Source organism: Aulostomus chinensis, chromosome 20 (assembly GCF_037954235.1).
Source record: "Aulostomus chinensis isolate RoL2024-O1b breed Wild chromosome 20, RoL_Achi_v1.0, whole genome shotgun sequence".
NCBI lineage: Eukaryota > Metazoa > Chordata > Actinopteri > Syngnathiformes > Aulostomidae > Aulostomus > Aulostomus chinensis.
The window spans coordinates 13,381,077-13,399,449 of record NC_141339.1 but is presented as its reverse complement, the minus strand read 5'-3'; the positions used below and the strand labels follow the sequence as shown (position 1 = coordinate 13,399,449).

Genomic DNA, 18,373 nt, shown 5'->3' with positions numbered 1-18,373 from the left:
CAACCTACAGGTGCAAGCATCTGTTGCTAGTGCCAGTGAATGAGATTTCTAGCTATCGGCTCCCATTACATTGGCATACTTGCAGCCTCGGTCCAACAAAATGCAGTGTTTAATAGCACACTTGCTGTTTGCATCAGCAAATACAGGTGATGCCAATCCTACCAGGACGGAACTCTTTTATATCAAAGATATGAAATGCATTCCAAGGCTCACTGTCTTCCTATCTTCCGCCTGAACTTTACTTAACCTTTACTAGAGTAAGAATGTGATCTAAGTCCTGAGCCAGGGTAATCAGCAGTGGAAAACATCCGACTTACAACAAAATAGCAGTCGGTAAAGCCATAATCTGTAATTTCTTGTCGCTACGTCTTGTTGGGGGCTCTGAAATACACAGACTAAAATAATATTTCTCAGCGCGGTTTCAAAAGTGTAATAGAAGCTCGGCTGCTATACGGGGCGTCTCAGTGAGTGCATATGTTTGGCATTAAGATTAAAAGCTTTACATTAAACTTAGAAACAGAGAAGAGGCCACAGCTCGACCGCTGGGCTACAACCGTCAGAAGTAGAAGCCAACACACATTATTGCTCAGACTGATAAAGCATGGATGAGTGAAGCCATCTGCACCAGACTGTTGTTGACAGTGAAGTTGGTGTGTGTGTGTGTGTGTGTGTGTGTGTGTATGGCTGCTGGTGTGTCTCATGCCGCCTGTGTGTATGTGTGTGTTTGTGTATATAGCTGTTGGTGTGTCTGATGCCTGCCTGTGCGTGTGTGTGTGCTCATGTGAGTTTGAGCAGGATAAAGAGCCAGGAGTGTGTGTTGGCAGGTTCCCTTTGACCTGCGGAGGCTTATTTTCTCTCATATTCATATTGGGCTAATACTCTCTGGTTCCCATGCCAGTGAAAACCCTTTTCTCTCTTTGGGGAACCTAAGATGTCACGGTACACAAAAGGAGCCGTGAAAGCCGTCCAACTCAAGCAGGGGCTATTATTTACAGTACCAAAAGAAAACCGCTCTTCTCCCGAACAGTAACTCCCCCTCGGAGCGTCAGCCGTCTGTCTTCTTGTAATGCTTCCCCTATTTTGCCCTTTTCCAATCCCTTTCTTTCATTTGTCTAACTCTTTTCCCTGCCTTTGCTTTCCTCCAATCAGGTTTCTCTGTCTGTATAACCTCCTCTCCCTCAACATAATAAAGTAAATAGTGGATTTTGTAGCCAGTGAGCCCACAATCAGGAAAAAGCCTCAAACCGTGGCTTTGCCAATCCCCATTGAGCCCTTTAAAACAGGAAGAAAAACTCCCCTCTGATCAGCAGTGGTGAAGGAATTCAGATCCCCTGAGTTCTGACTGGACTGCTGAAGAAAATGCTGATGTAATAACTGTTCTACACTTTGTTAAGTAGTTATTCTTGAATATAATGTCTCTTTTCATATGATATTTCCAATTATCCAGACACAACATGAAATTAACGAAATAATTCTGTTTTTTAACAAGCTAGGTCGCAACAACCTACCTCCACCTTTGTATGCAGAAGGGAAAAGACACTGACCCACTAACCTTGCCTTTTTGGTTTGCTTTGGCTAGCATGGCTGCCGCGGCACAGGTTTTAATGAAACACTGGAGCTAGACAGAAGACTGTCACTCAGCAGGTAATTGCTTAGGCCAGCACTGCTCAACATCATCAGACCAAGTCGCAATTGTGGTCAGGTGATTGGAAAATGTGTCGTGTTAGGTTACATCTGGCTCACAAATGCTCTTCACCACTTTCTGAGACCATGAATGAATGAGTGCACTGTGTGGGGGATTTTTGCATTTTTGATTTTCTTTAATCTTTATTTCGCATCGTGAGCCCTGTTTCGTATTTCGTATCGTTTCATGAGTTGACTATCTCGTTGCACCCCTAATATATATATATAAAAGTGTATCAGAAAAGACGTAGTTGAAAGACGTAGCGCGGCTGTCATTTTGATTTAAGTGCACTTGTAGACAGACATTGGACTGTCCACTACATCTGCTGTACAGTAAATGTTTTACTTTGGAGCAAGCAGGAGCTACTGTCTCCACAGAAGTCTAGACTGAGATCAAGTGTTTGTATCAGAGCCGAAAAAAAAAATAGTGAGATCACGTTTCTCTGTAATGACAGCTGGACTAGAAATATGTCTGCAGTACATCTAAATAAAGTTGTTAGAAGACTCTGGAATGAGGAAGAAGTTTGTTTAGAGAACATACAGATGTTAGTGACAGCTCTTAACTAGAGCCAGATGTGACCAAGAGAAGATGAGCCCCATAAACATCCACAGACAACCTGACTCAGCACTTCTGAGGCCAAATATACGCACAAACAGGAACAAAATGCATCTACAACCTACCAACATTGAGGTAAACAACACTGTGGTTCTAAAGCACAGCACTTGATCAGCACCGTCAATCATTCACCAAAAAAGTCATCAATATTCAATTAATGATCGATATATCTGAATACAGCCTATTTGCTGCTGTCATTTATTCTCTACTGTGACTCGACCAATAATCGCCCACCCTCTCGTTCTCTTGTCACCTGGCTTCATGTTCGCTGCCTGGATTGTGTTTCGACTGAAGTGTGCGGCTAATATAGGCCATCAGTGACTTCACTGATGACACTCAGCTGCCTCGGTCCAGCCCAACGCCCCACAACCTACACACACACACACACACACACACACACACACACACACACACACACACACACACACACACACACACACTAACATCCCCATGGAGCTGTAACAGAACACAGGATCTAGGGCGCAAGAGAGAGAGAAAACAGCAAATCTGTACTTCAGCTCAGAAGGACAATCTGCATTTTATTATCATAGTTTAATCAATTCAACATCACTATTTGTCTGAAAATATATGACGTTTACACATGAGGAAGCATAAAACCACTTGTTTCATTTCAACTAATTAACATGACATGGATAGAGTGATCATTAATCAAAATATAATTTGTATAGAGGGAGGGGCGTGGCTCAGAAGGCGAGGAGTGTCAAATTAGTTTGTTCTGCAGCTCCCCCAGAGAGTGAAACGTTGTTGAGGAAGATACTGTACCCATAATTGCTCCTGATGAGCAGGTTGGCTCCTCGTATGACCGCCTCCGCCAACTAAGCAACATTGTAAAGAGCTTCAAATGCAGTTAAGATGGAAAGGAACTTAACAAGATGCCACATGTTGTGAAAAATTGTACTGGAAAAGTGCCAGGTTACATGGATTTCTGTGGTGGTGAGAAGGTGCAAGTGGCCTGGATAGAAGAGAGGAAGGGAGAGGGAGAGAGAGAGAGAGAGAGAGAGACAGACAGAGAGAGAGATAGAAAGGGAGGAGGTACCTTTATTTTTAGAACTGTTCCCCTGTGCCCTTATTACCAGGATGTAATTTGGAGATGAGGCTCTAACTGAGCTTCACCACTCATAAAGAGGTGCTTAAGATGGACTCTGAGGTTTTAAGACGAACGCTTAGATGGCAAATACCAAAAGTTGAACTTTTCAAAGTAAAGTAAATCTTCAAGAAGATTTACAACAAAATGAAATATTGGACTCTGCTGGGATTTTTGAAGTGCACCTGCGGTGAGTGCGACACAGTGCAACTTCCTACAGTACAATTCATTTCCAGTTCAAAGAGGAACACACGCACACACACAGCACAAGAACTCTACTCATGCAGACGTAACAGGCTATTTATACACCACTTCCTTTTATTTACCCTGCTCATTGTTCAGACCACATCTGCTGAGGGCCAAGGGCACAATGGCCAGTCCATATAGCTGACCACACACACACACACACACACACACACACACACACACACACACACACACACACAAGCCAGCATTCAGAAATATCCTCAGCTTTTGTTCCAGCAAACTCCAATAGCTGATACCACCTGTTACACAGACTGTCATTCTAACACACTCACAGGCACACACACTCCTGTGCGCAGATGCAGTGTGCTAGCTCTACTGGCACATTTGGACATTTGGTGACATGCTGAGGATGACAGCTCATTACAGCCTGTCGGTTTCATGTCAGCTCTAATAGAACAGGAAGTCAGTTAGAGGCTTTTAAAGCACCACCGGACAGCTCGTAACCTTCATGGCCCAGAGGCTGTCGAACTAAAGCTGAGGAGAGGAGGACATGCACTCTCAGAGTCACATGTACAGCAAGTCTGGTACACAGAATAACCAAATTGACAAACATGCAGTAACCTCTAAAAACATTACCATCCCTCTCCAGCCATTTACTCTGAGTTATTTCCTATGAGGACAGGAGTAGCCCAAAATGGGCCCTACGGAGTAAACAGCTCATGATTATTATCTTCCAAACTCTCCAACAGCAAGAGGTACAGTTGTGGGATGGAGTGGTTTCATTTTCAGACCGCTAACCAACAACGCCACATATCCCAGTCCATCAAATTTAGCTGTAACATCATGTTGTAAAAACAAACAATCAAAGGTAGTGGATGGAGGGATTTATAGTTGAGGAATTACAAGAAAATTATTTAACTTCAGTGATTTACAGAGGAAACACGTACAAATACAGACAAAAGGAGTTCATCACGGCGTAACGTTCCTGGCTGAAATAAAGAAACCGAGAATGGAACCATCTACTAAAGTGTACATACAATAAACACACGTACCCAGAGGCTCTTCACCATGCTGACTGGTGGTTACAGGATAAACACACATCCCGAGAGTTTTCACATTCTTGACTGGCACTGTAGAAACAGGGGCAGCTCCAGTAAAGAATATAATCGTTTGTCAACACCACAAATAAATGTTGTTTGCGTCCCATCTTTGACATGGGGATGATTTGGCCCACAGAAAGAAGATAGATCTTGGAGCAGAAATATGATACATTTTTTTCCAAACCAAGCAAACCATAAAAATTTTGGCTGGAGCTGATGTATATGGGAAAAAATTCATAGGCAGCAGCAGTAAAAGCACCAGTGGTTGCAATTTAAGCTCACGGGATCATCATTTGTCATCAATTATGACTATGGCTGAACGACATGGAAAAAAAGGAATATTAAGCTCCTTTTATTGATATATACCACGATATCTACTTAGGTGTGGAAAATCCCAGTCATGCATGGCAATGAGACATTTGAGACAGTCAACTGAATATGCATAATTTCATTTAACATTTCAGGACATTTAGTGAGAAATCAAATTTACTACTCACTTTGAAGCACTGATTTTGTGTGCCAAAAATCTGCAATGTAAAGAGGAACGCTGCATTGTGTTTGTATGCCTCTGTACTAGATGCCTGTCACAGCAAGCTTTGAACTTTCACCAGAAAAAGCTTTTTTCCCTGATGGAACATTGTAAAACATTAGAATATATACACTTCATGTATTCCTGAGATATTACAATCATGTGAGGTGATCGTGACCTTTGACCTCCATAATCTTTTTAGTTCATTAAAAAGTCCTCGTGGACATCTGTGCCATGTTTTGAAGAAGTCCTGAGATATAACAAGAATGGGACGGCCATACAACCCCAGACATAATGCCCTCACATCACTCCTACCACTGGTGCAAATTCATTAAAAGATCCATACAATATCAGAGGAAAGGCTAATTTATGCTACTTTTCAATACCAAAATAAATAGGTCCATGTCAAAGGAAAGTAATCATCACTGTCCTGCATGGGTCTGTGACACTGTAGCCCCAAAGGCAAAAATTTACGGCGAAAGGACGCTGATATTTTGGCTCTTGGTCGTGTGAGGAATACCATAGAGGCACTGTAGTCGACAGCGGCGGTCTGTGAGGCCGTTAAAGACATTAGCCCATGTGGACACACACAATTGTTTCTCAAAAATTTCTGACAAATATTACAAATGTGTCCTCACGGCTGCACTGCCCTATTATTTCATTGATATTGCCCCGTTTGGTCCACATCCACAAGCTATGAGGGAACGTGCACAAACACGAACGAAATGACCACAGAGAACAGTGAAGGCTCAATACTAACCAAGCCAAATTGAGCCTTTAGACATTGTAGGATACATATTGATGACTTGTCCAGACAAAACTGGAATTTAAATTTGTAAAACAACTAAACAGGCCTTTTAACACTGTGTACCTAGTTAAATGGACGATAATTCAAACACAGAATGGTGGAATAGTGTGTGAAAATCTTCCGTAATCTGCTGGCTAAGCATGTTGAAACTCAGTCTCATATCTGAAACAGGTGCTGGCGAGTTGCATGGGTGTGGGGGAAGCAGACAGTAACAGCTTCTTAACGCCATGGACCTCATTTAGAAGCCAAATATCTAACTGCCTCCCCTAATCCTCAGCTTACTCGTGCATCTACTCTGCTGCTACACCCCAGCATTAGTGGGAGTCGGACCCTTGTCTTGTACCAATCTAGACGGGGGTTTCCCTGCCCAGTGCTGCACAACAATAAAACAAAGCCATCACACATTGTTGGGGGGGGGGGGGGGGGCATTCGGAGCATGCGGGGTGGTGTGGAGGGAGGGTGGAAAGTGAGAGGAACAGCTGCTGAGTGGGAGAGTTGGATGAAGGGAAAGAAAAGGAAAGCTAGCAGAGGAGGAGGGGGGTCTCTCTTTTCTCTGTTAGTGAAATAAATTACTTTTATGTTTGCGCCCTGTAATGCAATCGTTAGGGTGACACCCCCCCCCCCCCCCCCACCACCACCACCACCACCACCACCACCACTACCACTGGCACCACCACCTCAGACCCCCCTCTGGTTTCTTTAGGCATACACAAATTGACAAGTGCACAAAGACTCTGAGACAGCCTATAGCGGCACTGTTTTCACCATAATATCAGACCAGGGTGAAAAACGCTTCGCTCACACACATTTACAGCAAACAACTGCAGCCTGAATCTCTGCTTTGCGCACGTGCGTGCGTGTGTGCACGTGCGCAAAGCAGAGATTCAGGCACACACGCACGCGTACACACACACACACACACACACACACACACACACACACCCACACACCCTTAGCCTGTCTGTCTGTCTCTGGGGAATTTGCCCTCCTCACTCTAGAGCGTCGACAAACGCAGGAATGGAGATGACAACTAGGAGCTGTTGTCAAGTCATGAGCTGGAGCCTGGCTAGATGTGTATGTGTGTGTGTGTGAGTGGTACTACAATTCAGAGTCTCAGCTTTACTCCAACTCAAGGTTTCATATCTGCATCAAGCTAATTTGTGAATGGGGAGGGGGTTTAAAATGGAACCAGAGTCTCTATAATCTAGTGCCTGGATTTTCAGATTTGAACATGGAAAACCACAAACATCACACCAACATTTAATCCTAAGAATGCAACACCAGGTAATTAAATCAGGACCACACAATTCCTCAACAACTTACCGTGAGGATACTTTGGACTTGGGGTCTTAACAGTCAGATGAGCATGGCATACATAAGAATTGCTTAATAATGGCATATTTGCGAGGCAGACTTGTGACCACAGGGTCAATGGTTCAATCCCCTGGACAGGCAAGATAAATCTGGGTGACGAAAGTGAAGTGGCAGAGGTTTCCCCACCTTCATTATCAGAACTGAGGGTCCCTTATGCAAGACTCTTCGCCCCGACTGCTCCAGTGGATGATCAGGTGAGGATGTGTCACTGTGTAAGTATGATTAGGTCACTCCTGCAAAAGAGAGCATCCCTTTCAGTGAATATACTCCACATAAATAAAGTTTTAATAGAATTACAAGTATTTTGAGGTGGAAATAAGAGTTTATTGTTGCTCTCAAATAAGTTTAGTGATCACTTCAGTAACAAGCTAACTCTATGGATAAAAGTATGCAACATCCAAATCAAACAATGTTCCATCTGGCAGAGTTTCTTTCACACAACAGGATTTCAAGATTTGAGACTGGAGAAACTCCAATCCAGTTGGGACCATTAAGATAATGTCTCTAAACCCCTCACACTAGAGCATTATTTATGCAGATAAACTATCCGGATCACCCCCGCGAGTGTCCAAAGGGGGTGAAACTGACCTCAAATCAACTGCCACTGGTGTGACAGCAGCTTGATGTGATTTGATATGCCTCATACATTTACAATTATTGTTTTAGTAATCTTGGCCCTGATAAATGCTCCGTTTCCTTTCACAGCCTGTTTGTTAGCACCTTACCATTTAGGAAATAAACCAATGATGTAAAAGTAAGCAAGCTAGGTGGGGCACATACACCCCTCCTGCATGTATGGTTGATTTGGCCCACGGGCCACATGCCTGATGTTTGGTGCAGCCCTTGGCAACATTCAGAAACAGCTGCTCAGTCTGTTACTATTAAGAAAACACCCATAAGCAAACAAAGGCAAGTAACAGATTTGCCACTGGAGAGAGAAAAAAAAAAACACATTTTATATCGGGTACTGCAGCTGGTCTCTAATTTAATACAGGGACTAAAAAAAAAGGTTGTGAGATGCAGTTTTGCCAACTTCCTCACCACAGCTTTTCATTTCTGTTGACAAGCCTGTCCTCAATTCATAACCCCCTCCACTCTCGTCTACTTTTTAACTTGACGGTGCCTTTCACATGTATGTTAAAATGCATGTATGCCAGAAATAGTGTATTTGGGGGGACTGTAGACATAACAACACCAGGGCGGAAAGAAGCCCGCCACATATGAGACCTTGGGGAGTACACTGAGAGGGAGGAAGGAGGGAGGGTGAGGCCAACAATGGTACACATTCACATTCTGGTTTGACCTACTAGTTTCTGGTGGCCTCATTATTTAGTAGAACAAAGTGGAACACCATCCAAATCTGTTATTTAAGTTGCTAAAAACAAGTTGCTGTGACTATGAAAAATTCCTGTAGAGCTTCACACAAAGGATGCACCAATCCAGTGATGGTATTGACTCAAATAGTTGGATCTGGCATCCATGACAACAGGCCCATGTTCTGGCATGATTAGGTGTTAATATTTATAATACATCGTGTGGAAGAGGCAGCAGTAGTGCCACCTAATGTTTGCTTAGGAATCTCTGCACCTGCATCTCTGTGTTTAGGAATACTGTCAGGTATTAAAGCTGACATACATCAGCGGTCAAACCGTAATTTAAAAAATGGCGACAGTCATGTGATGCGCACCGTCCAAAAAAACACATTGGGAAATATCACTGATACAATTTTTGAGGCCACAGCTCTTACAACATGACTCGTTTAACAGGCAGAATTTGATCCATTTGGTCCAGTAACGTTTTACAGATCTAGAAAATTCACCAGGTTAAATCATTTTATCCCCATTAAGTTCCTGACGACGGGAAACTGCAGTCAGAATTCACTGAGCAAATTTAATAAGAATGAACGAGGTCTCGCCTTCAGCGTTGTGCACAGTAGCTCCCTCAAAAGTCACCCAATATACTTCTCTCCACAACGGTCTCCTGAACGTCGGCCAAAACAAAACATCTGTTGACAACTACAAAAGCGACTGTTACTACAGACAGAGATCCTGAACCTTATTTGAACCAGAATACACAGCGGAGGATCTACAGGTTTCACTGGGCAAGACTGAGGCATAATACACAGCCCATCCACTACCACTCATTGCACTAAGCTACCTGGCTCTATCTAAGCTCCCTAATGCACACCGAGTAATGAGGGGTATCAAATTTTAGTGTGACTTTCTGGAGGGGGGCCAGCAAATAATTGTGTTTCCCAAAAACAGAGCCTTCAGTCTAGCATGGGAGCTTCCTGTACAGCGGTTCAAATAGTCGCAGTAACATTGATCGCTAATGAAAAGCAGACTATGAGTGAAGCAACGGGCGGACAAACCGATGCATTCATCTTTGCTGCAGGGGGCTTCAGGACGGGAAATCTCAAATCTGTTTTACAGAATCTCTATAACATCCTGTATGGCCAACAGATGGGTGACGAACTGTTTGAGCTCAGATCCGTTTGGATACTTGACTCAAAAATGCTCTCATAGCCAGTATAGGGATTCTTAACTATTTCATTATTTGCATAATTATCTGTCAATCCAGGTGAAAAATTATTTGTCATATTAATGTTGCATTATTTGATCACAGGAAATAAATCCTTTATCATCAAAACACTGGCAGTGGTACTTGTCAGTTGTCAGTCAATTAACACAGAAAGGGAAATCTCCCATCTAAATTCTTCCCGTCACCCCCTTCAGTCATCAGACTTGAATCTTTCTGATTTAAACTTGATCTCAGGTTTGAGCTTAAACAACAACAGCCCTGACGTAGAAGTCCTGAATACCACAAATGATTCATGCACTGCTTCACTAATAACTGTAATCACCACTTTACGGAACCTTTGTCAATAATAGCTTATTTTCAGAGCTTTGTAACGTTGCAGAGATGTTGACCTTTGACCTACTGAATGTAAAATTTCATCGCTGGGTCAATCCTAGTTGAGATTTGTGAAACATTTTGACATAATCAACATATAAAATGTGGAGATATGGCTAAAACTGTGTGAGATGTCCTTGATCACCAAATTCTGCAGCATAAAATAAGAGGCACAGCCACTATGATGTTATCCACAGGTCTGCCTACTCCCATTTAATCGAGCGTTTTGACCACTGCCATCTTGATTGATTTTGAGGGTCAGTTAAGACCATATTTGGTCAAGAGGGTGGAGCTATGATGTGGCGTTACATTGTCCAATTGCAAGGCAGCCGTGGAAACGGTGAGGCAATTGCATGGTAGCCACACACAAATGTGTACCCTGTTTATCAACGATTTTACTCTAAATAAAAAAAATAATTAACTTCATAACTGAAACTATTAATTGAGACCATAAACTCACTCAGAAAGTGTGTACAGAGGCAAAAACTCAAGTGACAGGCGTATTCATTTTCTCATAGATAGCGATATCATCTAATTTCTTTTTCAAACCAGGAAATTGACCCCCTGCTGACCCTTACAAAGCTTCCTGGTTTAACTTCCATTTTCTGTTTACTCTTAAGACTCAGAATAAACGTTATCTTCTTTCATCCAGTCTGTGAAACCCAAGCAGTTTGAACACATGCAATGGAATTTTCAGGCAAAATTCCCCAAAGGTCCTTCCTGAAATTCAGTGGCAGTTGGAAAGATAGCAATGAAAGCACAAGCCAGCAGAGTGAAGGAGCAAAATTTGCAATAAATCCATTTCTGAAAGCAGGAAGTTTTATATGCACACTGTTCTGGGATACAGTCTCTTCCATAAATTAGACGATGTCGGCTCTGACTAATTTAGCTGAAGACAGAAGGGACAGCCCGCGAGTCTTACGAGGTCACATCACTCTTTATAACCTTCTCGCCGTGCTCATCAACATCCTGCCAATGCAAAGCTGAGGGGGTATTTAAATAAAACTTGGGGAAATTATTTCCCACCGCAACGTTCAACTCCACATACTTTCCCACTTCACCACCCTGATAAACTTAGCAAGGAATCTGCCCGACTGGCATAAAAATGTCACTGGTTGTCGAGGGACGTCCCCTGGCTATGGTGAGCTAGTGACCTCTGAACCATCCTGGTGCCCGCTTTCCTTTTTCTCTTCACTCGCCCACCACGGAAAAGATCCAGCTGATAGTTAGAGTCACTATTAACATGATGAGAAGTTGACACAGAGGTCACAAGTGGAGCTTTGAAGCTGTGCAATCTCACAAATGAGGAAATGGTGACATTTTGGAAGAGCTAAGATTTTGGGGAGCTCTTTGGGGTTGGAGGATGGTCCATTATGATTGTTTATTTTCTTCTATGTAATCTTTTTGAGATTTTGTATGAGACACTTCTTGTAAAAAAAAAAAATGTTTAAAAATAGATGTGACCTAAATCAATGACTGAGAGATCAGAATTAACGTTAACCAAAGGGTTAAAGCAAGAAATTGTACATGCACACTCACAAAGAAACACACTCAGAGCCACATTAAGCTTCTTGATAAGCAGGTTTGTTTACCTGCCCTTATTATATAGAATTATCTCCACCAGTGCAGACCTGAACTCAGATAGGGATTCAGACTCCCTCGGCTAAAGCGCCACCTTCAGCCCCACGTGATGTTTACAGAACCTCGGCGTCCAGCGACAGCATGTACCACCACTGTCCCACGGGAGAATGCGTCAACAAAGCGACACTCCCATATATAGACACTACTATTAGGATTCCATTCATACTATCTGCAATTAGCCTGCAACATTCAGAGTATTTCAAGCTCACCCTGCCCCTGACCTCTGACCCTTTAGCCTTTAGCTTACATGGCCACAACGTGCAGGGAGAACTGGGGTGGGAGGGGCAAGCGCATGGATAACCTCTGTTCTGTGTTTGTCAAGTCAAAGCAACAAATACACAACAAGAACACTGAATCAACACCATGTGCCTCTAAAGGGATGACAAGGTGGTGCACAGTGATTGTGATTTACATGCACGAGAGGTTATCAATATTTCATAATGAATAATTATAACATGCAAGCATTTTTATAAATATAGATATAAATCTTTGCAGGGCAGTACTTAAACGGATACGATTCTAAGGAGCAAATCTGAAAACAAGCATTAACATCTTTTCAAAGTACACCATTTTAAATCACCAGGGCCAGACTTTCCCCTCTCCTCTTCACCAAGCTTGTAATTAGGTGCAACATGTTTTTACAGCACATCTCTAAAGTACTGTAAGTGCTGGTTAGAAGTATAGTAAAAGCTCCAGTAGACACATGCACTTAAATCAGGGCCTACAGGTACGCCTGCTGGAATGTCTTCCCCCTGCTAAGAACAATGCTGACATCCATTTGTTGCCAGATGCACAGAATGTGTTGTGACATACGGTACATGGCCACAAGTATGCCCACACACGCTTCATTCAACACATGGGGTGTGTGCATAGAGTATTTGCTGAGCAGGTATGCATCATAGCTCAGCTTAAATCGAAATGTCAAAGCATTTTCACCGATTCCAAAAAAAAACCTCACATACCAGACACCGCGTACGGGTTAGCACATATGTTGTATCTTGACCGCGTTCTTTTTAATATGAAAAGACATTTCTTAAAATAGCTACATTTTGAAACCGATATGAACCATCTGCACCTATTCTACATCGGTTGTACCAACAAAAAAAAAAGTTCGTTTTTCGGATCAATATATTCCAAACGTACACACTTATTTTCAGGCGTTCGAAGGATACTTTCAGCTTTCTTCGCACTTTCAAAAACACGTGATCCACAGAAAATGTCTCTTTTCATCTAATCAGCGACGTTACATGTTCCACACAGTACATCCAGCTACATTCCTCATTAACATACCAGATAATAAATCAGATTATCATCACCATCAATGTAAAGGTTCAGTGTTCCTGTTTATTATTTTTTTCCTTTAAGTATTCGTAGAGTATTTACATATTTCTATGCTGCTAATGGTTTTCTATTCATTTCTTCTTCTTTTTTATTAAATGATTAAATCAGCCTAGAATTGTCTCTCATGAGATTAGACAAAAGGGAGCAGGAGCGCTACGGGTATCCCTTGTATCCTCTGGTGCTCTTGGAGGGGTTAAAAGTTCATAGAAGTAAAAGTTTGGAGAAAAGGACTCCAACCCTTTTTCTAAACTTTTCTACGATTTTCTCTCTTGAGCAGAGGCTCTCTCAAGGTCTCTTGTCTCTTCTTTTCACTGATTCTTATTCTATTTTATTCTTTGGTAATATCGCCCTCAATGTTCTTATTTGAACCAACCAACCAAAAAAGAAAAAAAAAACATCTGCTACGACCTAAACACCATGGATGATATGGTTCCATACTATTCTATACAAACAACACCATCTATTAGCATCATCCGTTTAAGAGATACTGTCTGAATTTTAAGACAAAGTAGGACAAACTGTATAACTTTGTGTTCAGGGTAAATTATGAGTCAAGTATTGTAATGAATAGGTCTTCAACTACAGCCTTGTTGACGGAACATGGAGTAACAAACAGTACAAAACTACCTACGTCAAACAAACTCCTGAAGCCATTAAAAGACGTTTTAGTGGCGTATTAAGAAACAATAGGATGTTTGTAAAGGGACTTTTCAAAAGGGAATCCTAAACAGGATGAGGACCACAGGAAATGCCGTCAGGTTGTGTTGAAGGCAGCTTTTTTTTTTTTTGATTGGGGGGGATGCATGATATTTCCATCCAGCTGTACATTTTGTTTTATGTGAGACAAGCACAGGTCCAATTTGAGAAGAAATTCTGGCAATTGTGTTACCTGCAGTCCTAATTTATTTTCATATGAATAAATGATTTTAGGGAAATGTGTGCTCGACGACTCTCTCTCTGGACTTAGCTCGGCCAGGTTTTTTTGGGTGTGAGAGAGAGAGAGAGAGACAGAGAGAGAGAGCGAGAGTCTGTGTGTCCTCTGTACAGATCAGGTCAAGGTTCTGTATCTAGGTTAGCTGTATTCAGCCCCAAGGTAAGGATGTTGGGTCAGTTTTATATCTAGATCAAGCGTTTTCAGGGGCAATCTCCTCACTTCCCCTCAGTAAAAAAAACCAAAAAAAACTGCAGTACTCTGTATTTGTGTATGTAACCACTTGGTCGCTGTCAGAAAGGACGATTATTTATAGCAAAAGTTAGCAGATAATCAAGCCTCCAACTCTTGGAAAAAAGATGATTTGGTTTTTTTTTTTTAAAAGGATGTTTCTCCAGCAGTGTGTCTGACTGTAACTCAACAGTCCTAAAATATCTCAGTACAGAGCAGGTCTGTGCTTGTCTGTCTGCTGCTACAGTCTCAGGCACGGAAATATGGGCTGGACCAGCGCACACACACCTGATTATAACAGGAAACACATGGCGATATCCATCAACCTTTTGTCCTCTGACATTCTCACACACACACACACACACACACACACACACACACACACACAAAGTACAGTGAACCTTTCTAACAGGAAGCACCAGTGTACGCTCATCCATCAAGTCAACAAGAGGACACAACTGCAACACATGCAAAAAAAAACAAAACACGCACATAACAACTTGAGCACTGATGACAAATGCATGCTTAAAACTGTAATGTACGCCTGAGGTGAATTAATTCACCCTTGGGACCCTGACATTTCTATCTCATTGATGCAGCCACACGGGGTTTGCATGTGTGAGGACAAGCTTTGCATGTCAGCCCAGACTGGTGGCAGCGTTTGCATCTTCGCTCACGTAGAGGTAGTGAGAAAATGAGCCATTGTACTATCTGTCAAACTGAGATTGCTATCTAGATTAAGCTTTTAATAACAGGGTGGTGCTGAGGCTCCTCACACACCACTCAAACAAGAAAGCTTGACAACATACCTTTTTATCTATTATAAATTGCAGCTATTTGTGGAGGAGGGCGTGCTTCTGAACAAGCAGAGGCTGTACCATTGTACCAAAACCTGCAAGATATTCTGAAGAAGCTTCAGCACCTTTCACTTTTGAACAGATATCGGTTCCTGGGATTTAGAAAGGGTACCCAAATATACTTTTTATCAGTGCTTTACTTTCTCGAAATGTAGTTTTTTCCCCCAACATTTTGTAATTTAGCCTAGCCCAAAGGCATTAGGTCTTTGGGTCGTCCATCCCATTCTCATTGATTGACAAATGTCGATTAAGGCTGAAGGATGAACTGAAAAGATTTTCAATGTCCATGGACAAACGACAAGGTCACCTCACATGGGTGCGTGTATCTTGTATCCAAGTGCTGTTAGTTCAATGTATTTGGAATAGAGTGAGGGAATTTCCTTATATTTGCAGCAAATGTCCACTGGGACCCGAGGGTGAACTAAAAAGATTTTGGTGACCAAAGGTCAAGGTCATACCGAGGAATAAAACTGTGACGTATTATTTCTAGTAAGATAAATCGTATCTCGTGTTTGACCTGGTGCTTCCTCAGCTTAAATGTGTTGCCATGGCCAAACTTTGCATTTTATCTTACAAATATTTGAGAGTGTGTGTTTTGTGTCCAGTTTCTAAAAGTGAAGCCCAACTTGTGTCTATTTTTGGCTCACCGTTGCCCTGAATGTGTTGAGCTTTAATATTTTGATGACACATTGGTGTATCGCTCTCTCTTTATAATTGCATCCACATGCAAATTTGTTGTTGTTGGGTTTTTTTTGCAACAAAAAAAAAAAAGGAATGGTTAGGTATCAGAACTGAGATGAAAGACTAACAACTTTCATCTTTCGTACCTTAAATCCTACCGTGATTGGTCTTTTAATGATTCACGACTGGCTGTGACAGGACATCCTCTCTGGGCGGGTCTTAAAAACAGAACCTGTCAGTTGAGAAAGTTTTTATCAGATCAATGTTGCACACATGGGAGTTGAATTTTCACAATTTGAACTCTGGACTTATATCAGTGCGTATCGTGGAGAGTACGTCACAAACGCCTTTTTAGAAACAGGAAGTTCTGAAAGTGGTTCTCTGGTTAAAAGCGAGATGCTCTGCTTGTTAGCACAGCTCACTTCCTTTTCCTTTATGACAAGCAGGAAGGCCATTCAGCCAAACCCGTGAGTGATGATGGACATCTGGAGGTTTTTCGGGGATGCAAGAATACTCATCCCCCTTTGACTCACCATAAAAACAATAAGGATTGTTGCTTTTGTTTATGTGGCTCACATAACCCTCCAAACATGAACATGTCCACCTATTAAGAGATTCCTGTATGAATAGAAGTCAACACTGCTTTGCGTCAGCTAGAAAATACCAACCAAAGCCTATAAAACTCAAATACACAGACTACTGAATGCTAAGCAGTGGATGATAGTTGCCTTCTTCTATTGGCTTCCTCCTCAACCATCTTCTCCCCCAATTTCTTCCTTCCCTCCCTCCCTCCTACCTTTTGTCAACTCCTTCACGCCTCAGCTCCTAAATGTGACCTCCCAGCAGGGTAGGCAGCCAGCAGCAGGTGAAAGATCGTGACCCCACACACAAAGATGCACAGGCCCAAGCCCAGAGAGCTCATCTCCAGCCTAAAGCAATAATTTGGAAAACAAGGGGATATCGCATCTCTCGATACCAACAATTTATCACTGAAGATTTCAGGGCACAAATGGTTTCCGTTTTCTAGCTCTTGCCAGTAAATTGACAATTAGCAAACCCTGTCATCAAGCTGCCTTCACGCTGCTGCTACAGCTCAGACTGCTACAACAAGGAAACAAGGAACAGGTGCATCGTGCCTCCTACGACAAGATGACACTTCTTATGTGTTTATCTGCTGGTTTTCAACACGGAGCAAATATATTTACGGGAACACATATTTGCCTGTATGCTAAAAATCACCACCATAAAACTCTGTTGCTGCACACTCACTCACACTCACACTCACACACACACACACACACCACCTGGACCTCAGTATAAATAGGGCAGGTTGTGGAGTGATTTAAGATCATCTTCAAGGGAGAGAAATGTGATACAGCACTGGTCCAAAGACATCCTGTGAGGCCATCCGTCTGAATGTGCTCCAGTAAAAACATTAATCGCTTCATGACAGCTGCAGCTCACCGTGAACCTGACCAGCCACCAGGATTTGTTGCCTGTGACAAAAAAAAACAGCAGAATACTGTTGGACCGGCAAGAGTGGGGATACACAAGGTTGTCTTTAAAAGGGACATGAAAAAATACTTGATTAAACGGACACTTTCCATTCATACCTTGATTACAATGAGCAATATAAAAATGTTAAACGACTCAACATTTTGACCATGTGATAGGTACACATCGGACCTTTTGATTGGTTTACAACATAAAATGTTTTTTTTTTTTCCTAAAAATTGTCAAGGGGAAATGAATAAAGGGTCAAAACACACAAATATTTGGATTGAACATACAGAAACACCTAATACTAACGTTGTTCATAGACTTAACTCCAGGCGGGAAGTGGAAAAAAAAAAGAGGCTGGCGTTAGCAAACAGAGGCTAGTATCAGCAAACCGATTGGCGTTAGCCAACAGAGGCTAGTGTTAGCAAGTAGATGCTGGCTATAGAAAACAGAGGCGGTTAGCGAATTTAGGCTAGCGTCAACTGACAGAGGTTAGCGTCAGCTAACATAGGCTAGCGTTAGCTGACACAGGCTAGACTTGTAGAGCACAACACAGCACATGGTTCTCCTCCAAACAACTTCAGCATAATCAATGCGTATTTCATAAATTCGTTTGTTTTTGACATTACCTGCAACTACTTTTGGAGTTAATGTGTTGCACTAAGGCAGTAATGGAGTAATGTTATGCATTTCAAATACAATTTGTGAACACTATTATTGTTATCGTGTCCTGTAAAGAATTACCATCCAAGATGAACCCTCTCATTGTTTTTTATAGCGTTCATTTCTGCAGCGCAATCCCCAATTTACTTACACTGAAAAGCCCCCGGAAGTTCAAGCTCCGCCATTTTCAATC

General features: G+C 42.1%; 1 protein-coding gene across 1 annotated transcript in view; it reads right to left on the bottom strand.

The window, feature by feature from the left end:
- Positions 1–18,373, bottom strand: part of LOC147242895 (pleckstrin homology domain-containing family G member 1) — a 62,652-nt gene extending 44,279 nt beyond the window's left edge. Inside the window, exons 1-5 of the mRNA XM_086190325.1 lie at positions 18,332–18,373; positions 17,482–17,513; positions 16,814–16,946; positions 16,164–16,249; positions 7,549–7,655 (exon numbers count right to left, since the gene is read on the bottom strand). The gene's annotated coding sequence lies outside the window, so the exon portion shown is untranslated. The remainder of the gene's footprint in view (positions 1–7,548; positions 7,656–16,163; positions 16,250–16,813; positions 16,947–17,481; positions 17,514–18,331) is intronic.